This window comes from Emydura macquarii, unplaced genomic scaffold (genome assembly GCF_026122565.2).
Source record: "Emydura macquarii macquarii isolate MOO-44397 ecotype Brisbane River unplaced genomic scaffold, CSIRO-AGI_Emac_v2 contig_1483, whole genome shotgun sequence".
Taxonomy (NCBI): Eukaryota; Metazoa; Chordata; order Testudines; family Chelidae; genus Emydura; species Emydura macquarii.
Window position 1 is genome coordinate 8,553,547 of NW_027131620.1, and position 13,649 is coordinate 8,567,195.

General features: G+C 40.7%; 1 protein-coding gene across 2 annotated transcripts in view; it reads left to right on the forward strand.

Annotated features, from left to right (window-relative positions):
• Positions 1–13,649, forward strand: part of PPP1R3D (protein phosphatase 1 regulatory subunit 3D) — a 162,915-nt gene that overhangs the window by 113,890 nt on the left and 35,376 nt on the right. The window contains exon 1 of one of the 2 annotated variants that reach the window (XM_067554136.1): positions 3,943–4,112. The exons of the other annotated variant lie outside the window; for it this stretch is intronic. The gene's annotated coding sequence lies outside the window, so the exon portion shown is untranslated. Of the gene's footprint in view, positions 1–3,942; positions 4,113–13,649 lie in introns of those variants that run through there. 2 annotated transcript variants of the gene reach the window in all.

Below are 13,649 nucleotides of genomic sequence, written 5' to 3' on the forward strand. Positions count from 1 at the left end.
GTAAATAGTACTCTGGTTCACAGGAAAACGTTGCATCCGTGGGTTGAGGAGATTAAAATCCTATCAAGACAGCTATCTAGACTTTCTATATGTTGAAGAAATTAACTTGAAAAGCTGAAAAGCTATATTTGTGTCTTTTGGGAATTAGAGCCATAGTAACTGTTTGTTTTCTTAGTGACTAGGAGCAGTTATATAATGGAGAAATTATTTAGCCCATCAGTTGAGTGATTGGACAATGCAATATGTTATTGGTATTAACTGATGCATGACAAACTTGACTTAAATTAAATACGGTATGCTGTATAGTCTTATCAGGGAGTATTCTAGGATAGGCTTCCAGAATCAAATGCTCCCATTCTTCTAGGATTCTTTTTCTATCCTGCAGTCATTTAAGTAAGCTTCACCTTCATTAAATAGCAGTTTAAGTATAACACCTGGAAAAAAAAAGTAATATATATTATGGGCCAAAATTTCACAGAAAGTGGGCGAGCAAATTTGCAGGTAATGAATAGAAATGTCACCACTGACTGCAAGGGGAGCAGGAACAGGCTCAGAACTGGAATGCACAGTTGTCAGGATAGTGTAACAGTGCCACAGGATTAACATGCAGTTGCCATTATAAATAATTTGACACCCAAATCAGAGACAAGGTGAGTGAGGTGAGATCTTTTATTGGACCAACTCACCAACAGAAGTTAGTCCAATAAAAGTTATTACCTCATCCACCTTCTCTCTCTAATATTCGGGACCAACGTGGTTACAACCACACAACTGACACACAAATGGTTAATTAGACACAAATTTCCTGTGCACTCAGCCAAGAGTCTTAAACAACCTAGCTGAGGAGCTCTCTGAACCAGTCCTTTTAATTTTAACAAATCCTGGAAAATTAGGGAAATCCCAGCACTTTGGAGGACTGCCAATGTAATTCCAGTATTTAGGAAGGGTAAAAGGGATGATGACCCAAGGAATTTTAGCTTGACAGGTTAGTTGTCCTGGCAAAATAATGGCATGGTTAATTTGGACTATCAAAGAATTAGAGGCTAAATATATAATTAATGCCACAGAAGGTGGGTGCTGTCAAACAAACCTGTTTTCTTTTTTGATCAGATGGTTGATAAAGGCAACTCCTTACAGTATGTTTAATATCACATGTCTAATATAATTGCATTATATAGAATTAACAGAGAACACATTAGATGGACTTAAAAACTAACTCAATGACAGATCTGAAAATATAGCTGTTAATACGGATACATCAGTCAATAGCACCATTACTAGTGGCCCCACCTCTTCAGGGATCCATTCCTGGTCCAACACTTTCGTTGATTAAAAATATTCAGACTAGATAATATAAAATCTTTGCTGGTAAAGTTCGCAGTTGACACAAAGATTGGTGGGGTAGTAAATAATGAGGATGCGTTACTGTTACAGAGTGATCTGACTTGCGTGGTTAAATGGTTAAAATCCAGCAATGTGTTTTAATGCAGCCAAATGTAAGGTAATAAATACAGAAGCAAAGGATGTGGGCTATACTTATAGGATAGGGGAGACTCTGTCTTGGAAAGCAGTGACTCAGAAAAGGACTTAGAGGTCATCGTAGATAATTTTCTCAACATGAGCTCTCAGCCCAATGCTGGGGCTAAATGGGCTAAATGTGATCCTTGGAGTTATAAAAAGAGGACTTTCAAGTAGGGGAATGATCTTTCCTCTCTACAAAGCACTGGTAAACCTGCTAGTAGGGTATTGTTAGGCTTGGAAGGATTAGATTTTTATCACAAATATCGGTAAATGTCAATTTCACCATACAAACTGACCAAAAATATTTCGATCAATGGATTGAAAAATTACAGATAAGCAAAGTCAAAAAAATGCTATCTGAGAACTTAGAATTTGCTTTAAGGATATTTACTTTGTATATTTTGATATGTGATGTTGACAAGTTGTATATTAACGTCTGTAAAGCTTTAACTTTTTGAATCTCAATGTCTACAGTCAAATATTTCGATCAATGGATTGAAAAATTACAGATAAGCAAAGTCAAAAAAATGCTATCTGAGAACTTAGAATTTGCTTTAAGGATATTTACTTTGTATATTTTGATATGTGATGTTGACAAGTTGTATATTAACGTCTGTAAAGCTTTAACTTTTTGAATCTCAATGTCTACAGTCAAATATTTCGATCAATGGATTGAAAAATTACAGATAAGCAAAGTCAAAAAAATGCTATCTGAGAACTTAGAATTTGCTTTAAGGATATTTACTTTGTATATTTTGATATGTGATGTTGACAAGTTGTATATGAACGTCTGTAAAGCTTTAACTTTTTGAATCTCAATGTCTACAGTCAAATAATTGTGTGACCTCCCTGCCTATTGTCTGACCCCTTCATAAGCTCTGAGCATTTAAAGAGATAAAAAACAAAAGCTGCTTAAAAATACACATTGATATTATCCACTTAAATTATTTTTTTTAAATGAATTCTGCCAAGCCTAAATATTGTGTATAGTTCTAATGTCCCTATTTCAATAAGGATGTGAAAATACTGGAGAGAGCTCAAAGGAAGGCCACAATAATGATCCAGGGGATACAAAACAAATGACCCTTACAACATGAGGTTTAAGAAGTTCAACGTATTCAGCTTATCGAAGAGAAGATTGAGCCGTGGTGAATGCATATAGTCACTGACTCATGAACAAGAGATCCCATGGGGGTAAGAGGATTTACAGTCTTGCTGACAAAGACGTAACAAGAACCAATGACTGGAAGTTGAAGTTAGACAAATTCAACTTTGAAATGAGACAATTTCTAGCGATGATACTGATTAAGGGTTGGAAGGCTTACCAGGAAAGATGGTGGACTCACCATCCAACTCAGAATCTTTAAAATGTGATTGTATATCTTTCTAAAAGGCATGCCCTCTTCCAGCTTCTGGGGAAAATTCTACAGCCTGCATATATAGGAGGTTAGATGAGGTGATCATAGTGGTCCCTTCCAGCCTTAGTCTATGAAACTTGCACATATAAACATGGTAACTGTGCACAGATTGTATATAAGTATTTGCATACCTAATTTGTGCGGAAAAAAAATCAGGAACTATACCTTTATACTTAAATCATACATGGCCAGATTTTTGTAGGTTTTAGGCACTTAAATTGCTCTTGCCATCTGGTGTGTGTATAACTATCCACCTAATCTGCAAGTGCCAATTCCAAATGACCAGTTCTGGTCACATATATGTGCAGCTGCCATATTTGCATGCACAACTGTGGCAACCAAACACACACATTAGGCACACAGCTGTGTCTTTTAAAAATCTGGCTCATTCATACCACACATTTATCAAATAATTACATTAAGGGGACGATCCTTTCAAAATGTTTAGAATTGTAATAAAAGGGTGCAATTCCCTTCATCTTTTAGACTGGAGTGTTACATAATGGCTATGTTTGAAGTTTTGGCCTTTAAAAATTTTAAGCCAGATCCTGCAAATGCTTATCCATCTAAGTAATCCCAGTTTCACTTTGGGGGTCATTGTATTTGGACAGGCAAAATAAAAAAATGAATTATTAATTATTATTATTTATGTATTATCAATATATAAAACAAAGCTTAAATGTCAGCTTTTTACAACCATGTCCAATTTCAGCTCAGTCAGATTTCTCATGTGGAAAAATTCCTCATATGCGCAAGTGCTTGTGTAAGGCCCCATGGCTCTAGAACCCCAGCCTGCAGCGCTACCAGACAGCTGGTATCTCCAGGCCACCACCCAATGGCAGCTGTAACCAGTTTGTGCTCCACTTTCCACAACCCATGGTGGACCCAGACCATGGGAACTTCTACCTCGAGGGTTTGACAGACAGCAGTCCCGTGGCTCATGATTGGCTCCCTGCTCTATATAAACCCAAGGGGAATTCCAGGAAGTGTCTGAGCAACAGGGTGGTTTGTCTGTAGCTGGCATGATGGCTCCTTGCTCTTGAATTCCTGGCCTTGACCTCAGCTTGATTTGAACATTTCCTTATGACTTTGACCCTGAAAGCTGACTTGGACTCTGACCCTTGGTATCAACCCTGCCCTGATTATGAACTCCTTGGCTACTCCTAGACTCAGGTTTGCCTTTGCTCGACCCTTGGCCCTGATTGCCCGTGTTGGGATCCTAGCAGTTTGCAGGATCAGGGCCTTTGCCTTTTTAATTAGTTCTTCTTTGAAGGTGCTGAGTTAGTTCCCTGAATACATGCAGATACTGTTTGTGATACTTGGAAACTTACTTCATTTAGTTCAACACTCTCACCTGTTGCAGGGCATCTTATGATTAATGTGAAATTACCAGTCAGACAATTTGCAGATCAATAAGGTTTAGTGTGCAAGGATTTTTTTAGATAGTTTAACAAAGCTAAATATTAACTATATTCAAATTTATTATACTTACGGAGTTGTGTGTGTACTTTAGAAGCTGTATACAGGAAGAGCTTTTCATAGGAGCCTTGCCAGGTGATTAGGACAGCAGCATATTCTGTGGCAAAGCGCACTTACTTGCCTGGGTGGTGGCTTTTTATATTTTTTTGTGTATAAATAGGCTTATTAGTTTGGTTTTTTATTGTTCGTAATCTATATTTTATTATGATAAAGAGGAGCAAACAACATCTGGCAGTGGGAAGAATCGCCCCTTAACATACAATGTATAAACTTCTGGTTTTGTTTTTTATTTATGTGCAACTCAAATTAACAAACTATTTGCTGAGTTGTGCCAAACTCACACTAGTTGTTGTTTGCTGTGGTGCGCAGAAACAGCAACCACAAGGTTACTTCAGCACTCTATTGGTTTCTGCCAATTGTAAAAAACAGGCAAAGGTTAGATCTAAGCAATGGTCAAAGCAGTCAGGCTGCTGAGGCAAGGTTGCAACCAGTGGTCAGGTAACTCACCAGTAGTCAAACAATTCGGTCAAGCAAGGCCTCCAATAATCCCCTCATTGGTGGTGGTCATGCAATTAAGACAGGCCACCATGGTTGGTTTGGTTGGTTTTTGGACACACATTTTTGGCAATGGCTTAAGGCACTTTACCAGAGGTCTGGGCATTTATAGTCATTTTTGCTGGCAGGGTGTTCTGCAGAGCATTGTATCATTTGTACTTGCGGATTTATTTATTTTTTTTAAGCTTTTGAGTCCTGCCAAGGACTTTATCAGAAGAGTTTTACAGCAGCTGCACACATAATTACAATGGGATGTAGTGCCACATTTAAAATCCCTATTGCAGTAGAGGACTATTTTAATAGAGTTTTTTATTAATTATGGCTTGTAGCAGCCATTGCAGCGTTTAGAATTTCAATTATTTTAATTTTTGGGTTTGATTATTAAATTTACAGTTTAATTGTTTTTGAACATGTGTTAGCAGGACTGTTATTGCAGGTGTGTTAGCATGTGTTGTACTAGATTAGCGTTGTTTTTTAATACTATAGGTTGAATTTTTTTCTTTTACTACAATTTTTGGTATTGTGTATATTAGTTTTAGTATAGCAATATTAGAATTGTTTTGTGCAGGTTTTTTGTAAATTGTATTTGGGTTATTTTGCATCTTGTTATAACTTTAAAAAGGAGAGTACCCATGGGCTGCTTTAGTTACTCGCAAAGCCTTGAGTATCAGGGGCAACTTAGTGTTCCAATCCCTGCCTTGAACATTTTACCTTTTTTAGGTAATTTTAAAGTTTGACTTGTGCGTTTTACTGCTTTGAACTTTGGGGTTGATGTGGTATGTGCCATTTTTGTTTTATGCGTAAGGCTTTATAGGTGTATTTTAGAATTTTACTAAAAATGAGGCCCATTATTATTATTTTTTTTGGGGGGGAGCCTTTGTTTGGAGAAGACGTGATTTACCAGAATTTTTGTTGTTTTGGGTAGGAAAGGCCTTAATTTATTTGGTATAGGATTAATAATCACTAAACAACAACAATGGCCTGATTTACTAGTAGGTAATTTAATATAATTTATTTGGTGACCAAATGGACTCTTTTTTTTTTGTTGAGGAATTTGGGTTATTAACTGCACATGCTAAGCAATTATGCACCCATTGTTCGTTTTTTATTTTGGCAATTTTACTGTTTTTAAAATTAAAAGGCTATTTTTAATGCACTGCTTGTAGTAAGCCATTTTGTTGCCCTGTTGGAACAACCTATACTGGTACATCCTGGTTTTTGTTTTGCCATAAGCAAACTATTGCAGTGTTTACATTTTTGTTTGTTTTTGGTTTTTTTAGGGGTTTGGGGTTTTTTTTGTATTAATTGCTGTATGCTTGCATTCCCTTTTTTGCAGGGCTGTTAAGTTTATAATGGGCAAGGCATTCTTTTTGGCTCCCCTGAGCGGCAACTACTGGAGTAGATGGTGTTTGCCACTCCGGATCTCTTTGTACCTCCTTCTCAGCTGCTTTGTTTGCCTTGTTTTATTTTGCTGTTACACTTCATTTTTTGTGAGTTGGTACTCTTAGCATTTAAATTGGAGCTTGGTGTTGAAGTTCGACTTTTCACAGTGCTTCAATTTTTTTAGCATGATAGCTGGGTTAACCATTTAAGCTAGGTATGGGGTTTTTTATATACGGGTGGGTATTTAATTTAAACCCATGGCCTAATTAGAGTTTGAGGCCACAACTATTGGGGTTTTAATTCCGGCACTTATTAATGCAGCTTGAACAGCCACGATTTTAGCTGCCTGTGCTGAGTGTGGCGTACAACTTTTTGCTACACATTTTTTATTTTGGTAGTGTACTGCTGCATACCCTGTTTTGGGAGATTCTTGGACTGTATCAGAGGATTCATTTACAAACCAAATTTTTGATTTGTCGGGCGGGTTTTTATTTTTTTAAATTGGGAGTATTTGGGGAAGGAGAGAGTCGTGTTCAGTGCCCTTAATTGGCATACGGGGCACAACTAGAAACGGTAAATGGCTGAACTTTTACATGTTTTGTATTAAGGCTATGATTTACTTAACTAATTTGGGACTGGACATTTTGGGGGGCACTATGTACTTAACTGGGGTGTAGGCCATTTGTATAATTACCAGGGCAGAACCAGTTGAATACTGCTAATGTTTTAAAGCCCACACCAATGCTAGCATTTCGTTTTTTATAAGGAGTAAAAGTAATTTGGGGGCAGGGGGTTTAATACACAGGAGGCAGCTAGTTTTTTGACCAGAGGACCCCTCCTGGCTTAGGATAGCTTCTATTTCTTTTGGGGGAGTGGGCTAGCTGTAACACAAATGGTTTAGTGTCATTAGGGTATGCTGGTGCAGGAGCAGAGGTTACTGCTTGCGTCAGCTCTAATAAAGCCTGATCATGTCCTGGATCCCACTTTCAGGGCAACCCTTTTTAGTAACTGATACAGTGGATGTGCAAAATTCTCCACATGATTATGGAGCCCCCCAGTTAGTCCCAGAAGAAGTGTAGTGCAGAGATATCACTGGGCGCTGGCAGGTTACAGATCAGCTCCACTCTCCGTTGGTTAGGCATGATGTTTGTTTGTTTGTTTGTTGTTTTTGGGAGGGTTTTTTTTAGCACTGAACCAAGATATTGAGCTTTTTGTTGACAATTGGGCTTTTTTAAAATTGATTTGGAAGCCTGCTTCCTCAGTCAGAGAAATTACATTATTGAGCAGAAGCAGATGAGCTTCTTAGGTTACAGTCCAAATTGGAATGTCATTCATATAGTAAACAACATTTAGTGTTGCTGTGCACTTGTTACTAATTTAATAACATGGGCATGGCAAATCATGGGTGCATCGGGGAATCCAAGTTAAAGTATACTAACGGTCTTTATAAATAAACACAAACTTATATCAAAGTCAGGATGAAATGGAATTGCAAAGAATGCATTTAATAAATCCAATACTGAAAACAATTTAGCTTTCATGCCCACTGCAGCCATCACTCTTAATAACTTGGCTACTACAGGGACTGTCACTGGAGTACATTTATTCAAAGCCCTATAGTCTACAGTAAGCCTTCAAGTTGTTCCATCCAGCTTATGGACTGGCCATATGGGCAAATTGTTTGTACTGTTAGCTTTTACAAGCACTTTTTGTTGAAGAAAATTGGTGCTTATGGGTAACAATCCGTCCTTATCTTTATTTTTTGGATATTTATATGCTTTTGTGGAAGTGGATTAAGTCCCTTAATAAGAACACAGGTATTTACTTGATCACAATTTAATTGTTTTTAGCCCATGCTTGTGGATATGCATTTACTATTGTAGCTATGTTCTTAGGCTACTGTCCTAGTTTACATGACGGTAGCTTTGGTGTTTTAATAGCTGCCACTCTATGTGCAGCTGCAACCGCTTTCGGGATTTCCAATTCCATTTACAATACTCAGTTAGCTAAATCAACAACAGCTTGCATTTTAGTCATAAAATTTATGCCAAGGATGGCTGTTTTTCTGGTGTGTGCTAAACCAAAACTTTTTGTTCAGGTGGGTTTTTTTTAAACCACATAGGTGATAGGATGGAAAAGGGATGTATCTAGGCTAGAACCTTTAAATCTTTAACTTTTGCGGGTAATTTTTCTTTATCAGATTTATAAAAGCTTCCATATCTGAGATTGGTTCGAACTTAAGGAGATGGGGTTTGTCACTTCTTGGTCACCTGACTTACACATTCCTGTAGAGGATATAAAATCTTCCACCTAAAACCTTACACAGCTTCGCAGACAACCTTTTCGGTTGCGGTTGCGAACCTTCCAAAACGCAGTGAGAAATCCTTCACACTGAATCCTCAAAGACCATCTCTCTCACACCTGATCAAGCCCACGCCAAGGACGCCAATTGGTGCAGGGCACTTTATGATTAGTGTAAAGTTACAGTGCGACACAGTATGCCCGATTTGCAGATCAATAAGGTTTAACGCACAAGGATTTTTTAGATATAGTTAGTTCAGTACAAAGCCAAAAATAATTACAACTATATTAATACTTACTAGACCAAGGAGTTATGTTTACTTCAGAGGCTGTATAGAGGAACCGCTTTCTTTAGAAGCCCTGCCAGGTGATCAGGTCAGCATCATTTCCTGCGGAGTCAGGTGGCTATGACGCACGCCCCGTTGCCTGGGTGATGGCTTTTTAGACTTTTTTTTGTATTCTATAGCTTTTATTTGTGTGTTTGGGCAACATTTTTGTGGAATTTTTTAATATATATTTCATTGTGTGCACTAATTTATATTCTTGCCATGCTAAAGTGGAGCAAACATCTGATAGTGGGAGAGACAGCGGGAACACTCGCCCCAGATGGTGGGAAGAATCACCCCTTACCATAAAATGTGTAAACTTTTGTTTGGTTTGTTTTTTATTTGTGTGTAGCTGCAACTTAAATTATTTGCTATGTTGTGCCAAACTCTCTCTACTTATTTCCTGCGGTGTGCAGAAACTGAGCCACCACAAGGTTTCTTCAGCACTCGATTAGTTTCTGCTGACTGTAAAAAGCAGTTAGGCTAAGGTTAGGCCTTAAACAGTGGTCAAAGCAGTCAGTCTGAGGCTAGAACTCAGCCAATGATCAAGCGACTCACCAGTGGTCAAGCAACTCAGGCCAACCTAGGCCTCCAACATCTCCCAACTTCATCACAAGCATCAGGCAGAGCAGGGTTGTAGCGCTGGGACAGTGCTTCATTCACTCTGCCCATCACCATAGCTAAGCATGAGTGATCCTGATTAAACCCATGGACTTCACAAGAAACAAGTGGGAAAGCCTCACTGCCCAAGTACAGCCATTACTGAGAGATGAAGTATTTGTATTCCCAATATAACCTAGGTATAGGGGAGGTAAGTCAATCTATTTATCAATTCTGTGCTACTGAGTGCCTCTCTTTGACTTAGAAGTATTTGTATAGACCATAAATTCCTATTCTTGCAAGAGACTGCAGCTGGATTTTCTATAGGAACTTCCTAAAAACTAAAAGTGGAATTTGATCCACTTTCTTTCTCTTAGGAATCCAGTACCAGTCTTCACCATAAGACAGATGTGCGCACACGCAATTACATTCAAATTCTTTTATGAATAACACTCCAAACCATTACAGCACAGCAGTTACAATGCAACCTAACTAGATTACAATGCAATCACTAACTAGAGATTTATGATTTTTTCTTTAAATGAAAGATATAACACAGGACCTAAACCCCAAAATACATATGATATCTTACAAAGTAAATACAAGATCAGGACTTCTGACAATTAGATCTTCAGCTTTCACATTGGTTCACCCTGGGTATGATACTGACAAGTAGATGTACTACATAACCAATTGTTTCAGCATCCACACTATTGAGCACATATACAACTTCAAATAAGAGAATTTGTCAACTGTAGCTATGAGGCTTACACTCTTTTGGTTCAACGATGTAGTATACCTCCTGAAGACACATGGCCTCCAATCTACAATTCTTCCTTAATGCTGTTTCCCAGTCTAAATCTCCCTGACTTCTGTAAAGTTACAGAAAACTGCATTGAGATCCAGCCCACAGATTCAGTGTGGGTTACCCCCTAGCAGTTCTATATTATCCAAATAGCATGATAATGAAATTATGGTATATCAGTGCATTATTATATCAGCACTATATGCACACTGCATGTATACACAGGTGAAGATTATAAAGAATCATAGGACTGGAAGGGACCTTGAGAGATCATCTAGTTCAGTCCCCTGTACTTATTGCAGGACCAAGCATTAAATATAGGTAATCTATCTAATTGGTACGTGTGTGTGTGCAGATTTACAGTAGTTAAGTATAAATTCATGGTACAACCATAAAACAACAAGTCTTTGTAAACAAGACCTTTATACTGTTGTTCTATTAATTCTAGTAGTTCATAAAAACAGGTATGACGTATGCATATATTTATGAAATGATAATCAATTGACTTTGCATACTGTGGGTTTTCCTATATGCACTTGTGTTTTAAATAAGATCCTGATTCCGCAGACTTTTTCACACGTACTTAACATTAAGCATGTCGCTAATTCCACTGAATTTATTGGGACAATTAATCTGCGTAACATTAAGCAAGTAAGTAAGTCTTTGTAGAACTGGGGACTCAGAATGGTACCAACACTTTGTATGTATTTCCCTAGCTTTAACTTGTAACTACATCTCCCACTTGTTTGGTTACTTTTTGGACAAAGGAAGCTACCTGTAGGGTTAGAAGGATTAGATTTGTGGGTAAATGTTGATTTCACCAAACCCACACAAAAAAAAACAAATTTCCATTCATGAACTGAAATTTACAGATAGGCAGAGTAAGAAAAAATTCTGCTTGAGAATGTACCAGAATTTGATTTACGGATGTTTACTTTCTGTATTTTGACCCGCTGTTGCCAACTTGTGTTTTAATAGTAATAAAGCCTTAACTTTTTGAATCTCCTCTACTGTGATTAAATCATTAGAGCCTGGCCCCTCCATAATTTCCCACGACTATGAAAATTTAAATTGATTAAAAATCAAAATGCTTAAATTAATTTTTTTTTTACAACACCTTTGGCCAAGCCTTCACCTGGGCGATCAGTGCAGCGATGGAGGAGGCAAGCGATTTTTATTTCCCAAGGCTTTGCCCCTAAACCCCACCGCGGTGGGGCAGCTGAAGGCAGTGAAGTGGGGCTGTAGGCACAGTAATCTCATCCGGGACTGACCTAGGTCAGCCCCGGGGCGGGGGAAGCCTAGGCAGACTCCGTGTAGCCTGGCCGGTGGGGACAGGAGCCACCTCTGCAGGCTGCGGAGCCTTTCTCTGCAGCGTCCCCAGCGCCCGCCTCTGCTGCCCTAGGCGAAGCTGCGGCGCCCGAGTCCCGCTCTGCCGCTGCCCCGCCACCGAGGGGCGCCCTGTCCCCTCTCCCCCGCAGCCGGCGCCCTGCAGGCCGGGAGACCCCCGCACCTACCGCCAGGAGGAGCAGCGCAGCCAGGCGGCCCATGGTCAGCCGGGGAGACGCTCGCCGGAGCCGGAGCAGGTGTGAGCCGCTGCACCCCGGCCTCGCGGCTTATAAAGCCTCTGGCAGGAGCAGCCGGGGCGGGCCCTCGCCCGGGACCCGGCCCCACCCGCTGCAAACCCGCGGGGCCGGCTCTGCACGCTGCAGAGTTTGGGGGCGGGGGCGCCCATCTGGCCGGGTGCCGGGGGGGGGGCGCGAGGTGCACAGGACCCCCGGGAAGAGCTGTGGGGCGCTCGTGCCGTTCGGGGTGTTGTAGACATCCCCCCCCCCCCCAATACACACACACACACACACTGTGTGATCCTGCAAGCGGCCGGGGCCCCTCCAGAACCACAGTGTAGATGGCATTGCCGGGGGGCAGTGCAGCTTGAGCAGGGGGGGAAAGGGGGGCGTGGGAGGCCGCCCCTAAAGCCAGCGGGGTCCCTGCAGGTGGGCGGCAGGCGGCTCTGCTCAGAGCTGTGCAGATGTTCCAAAGGAGGGTCCTGCAGCCGTTTGCTCGGCCCGGCTCCCTCTTGCTTGTCCTGGAATAACCCTGGGCTCTGGGTGGCTTCTTGGTTTGGGGGGGGGGGGAAATAAATACTATCTAGTGCTATCTCTTGAGCACTGCCCACCTGAAGCACTAACATGAGACCCAGTCAGTGCGTTTCACACACTGCGTCGACCTCTGCTATTTCCTTTTTCGCTGGAACAATAAAATCATTTACCATGTTGATGCTGAAATAATCCTCACTGGGCCTGTGAGTTACAGCAGCTATATTCAAGTTGAAACCATACTGGGAACGTTGTGGCCCTGTGCAAGAATGGCACCCCTCGGGGCAGCGTTCCGTTTTAACTGGGCAGTTTGCCTTTCCCAGAGCAATTGTTCCAGGCTCTCGGCAAGCTCTGCTACCTCATAGCTGCATCAGTTAGTCAAGGTCACATTTTTGTGGTTTTCTTTATCGATCAGATAGCTGGAGATGACTTCTAAGAAGAATGAAACCTGAGATTCTGGAAAACCAAAGAGTAGCTACAGAAAGGTGCAGTGCCTAGGCTTGTATGAACTGGTTCCAAGTCCTAGTCCAGGGCACTCAGCCTCTTGCAGAGAGAGCTTGACACCTGCCAGGCTTTGGCTGACAGTGTGTAAGGCCTTGTCGTTATCAGGGAATTGTTGTACCATTGTAGCTTAACAGATGTAGCTGCACTGGGGCAAACCCTTTCTGTTGACTCATTGCAGTAGTGTAAAACGGTGGTCACCAGGTTGGCGAGCCTCAGTTTCAAAATGAGTCAAGCCTCACTTCACACCAACGGAGTGCACGTATACCAGGGTGTGCTTTATTACAGCGATGTCAGCATAGCTACTACTCACCGCTGCGAACATCCCTGATGTAGACAGGGCCTAGATAGTCATCGAATCATAGAAGATTAGAGTTGGAAGGGACCTCAGGAGGTCATCTAGTCCAATCCCCTGCTCAAAGCAGGACTAACCTCAGCTAAATCATCCCAGCCAGGGCTTTGTCAAGCCACAACTTAAAAACATCTAAAGATGGAGATTCCACCACCTCCCTGTCGTAACGGGTTACAATCATTGTATTATGTGTGTGCCCCGAGTCCATGTTGAGAGAGGAACAAGTAACCAATTTATATGTGATAAATGAAGAATCTACTGAAAGTTGTTAATGGTGCTTTAAGGTTTTTTAACCAATTAGTTCTGTAGCTGTTT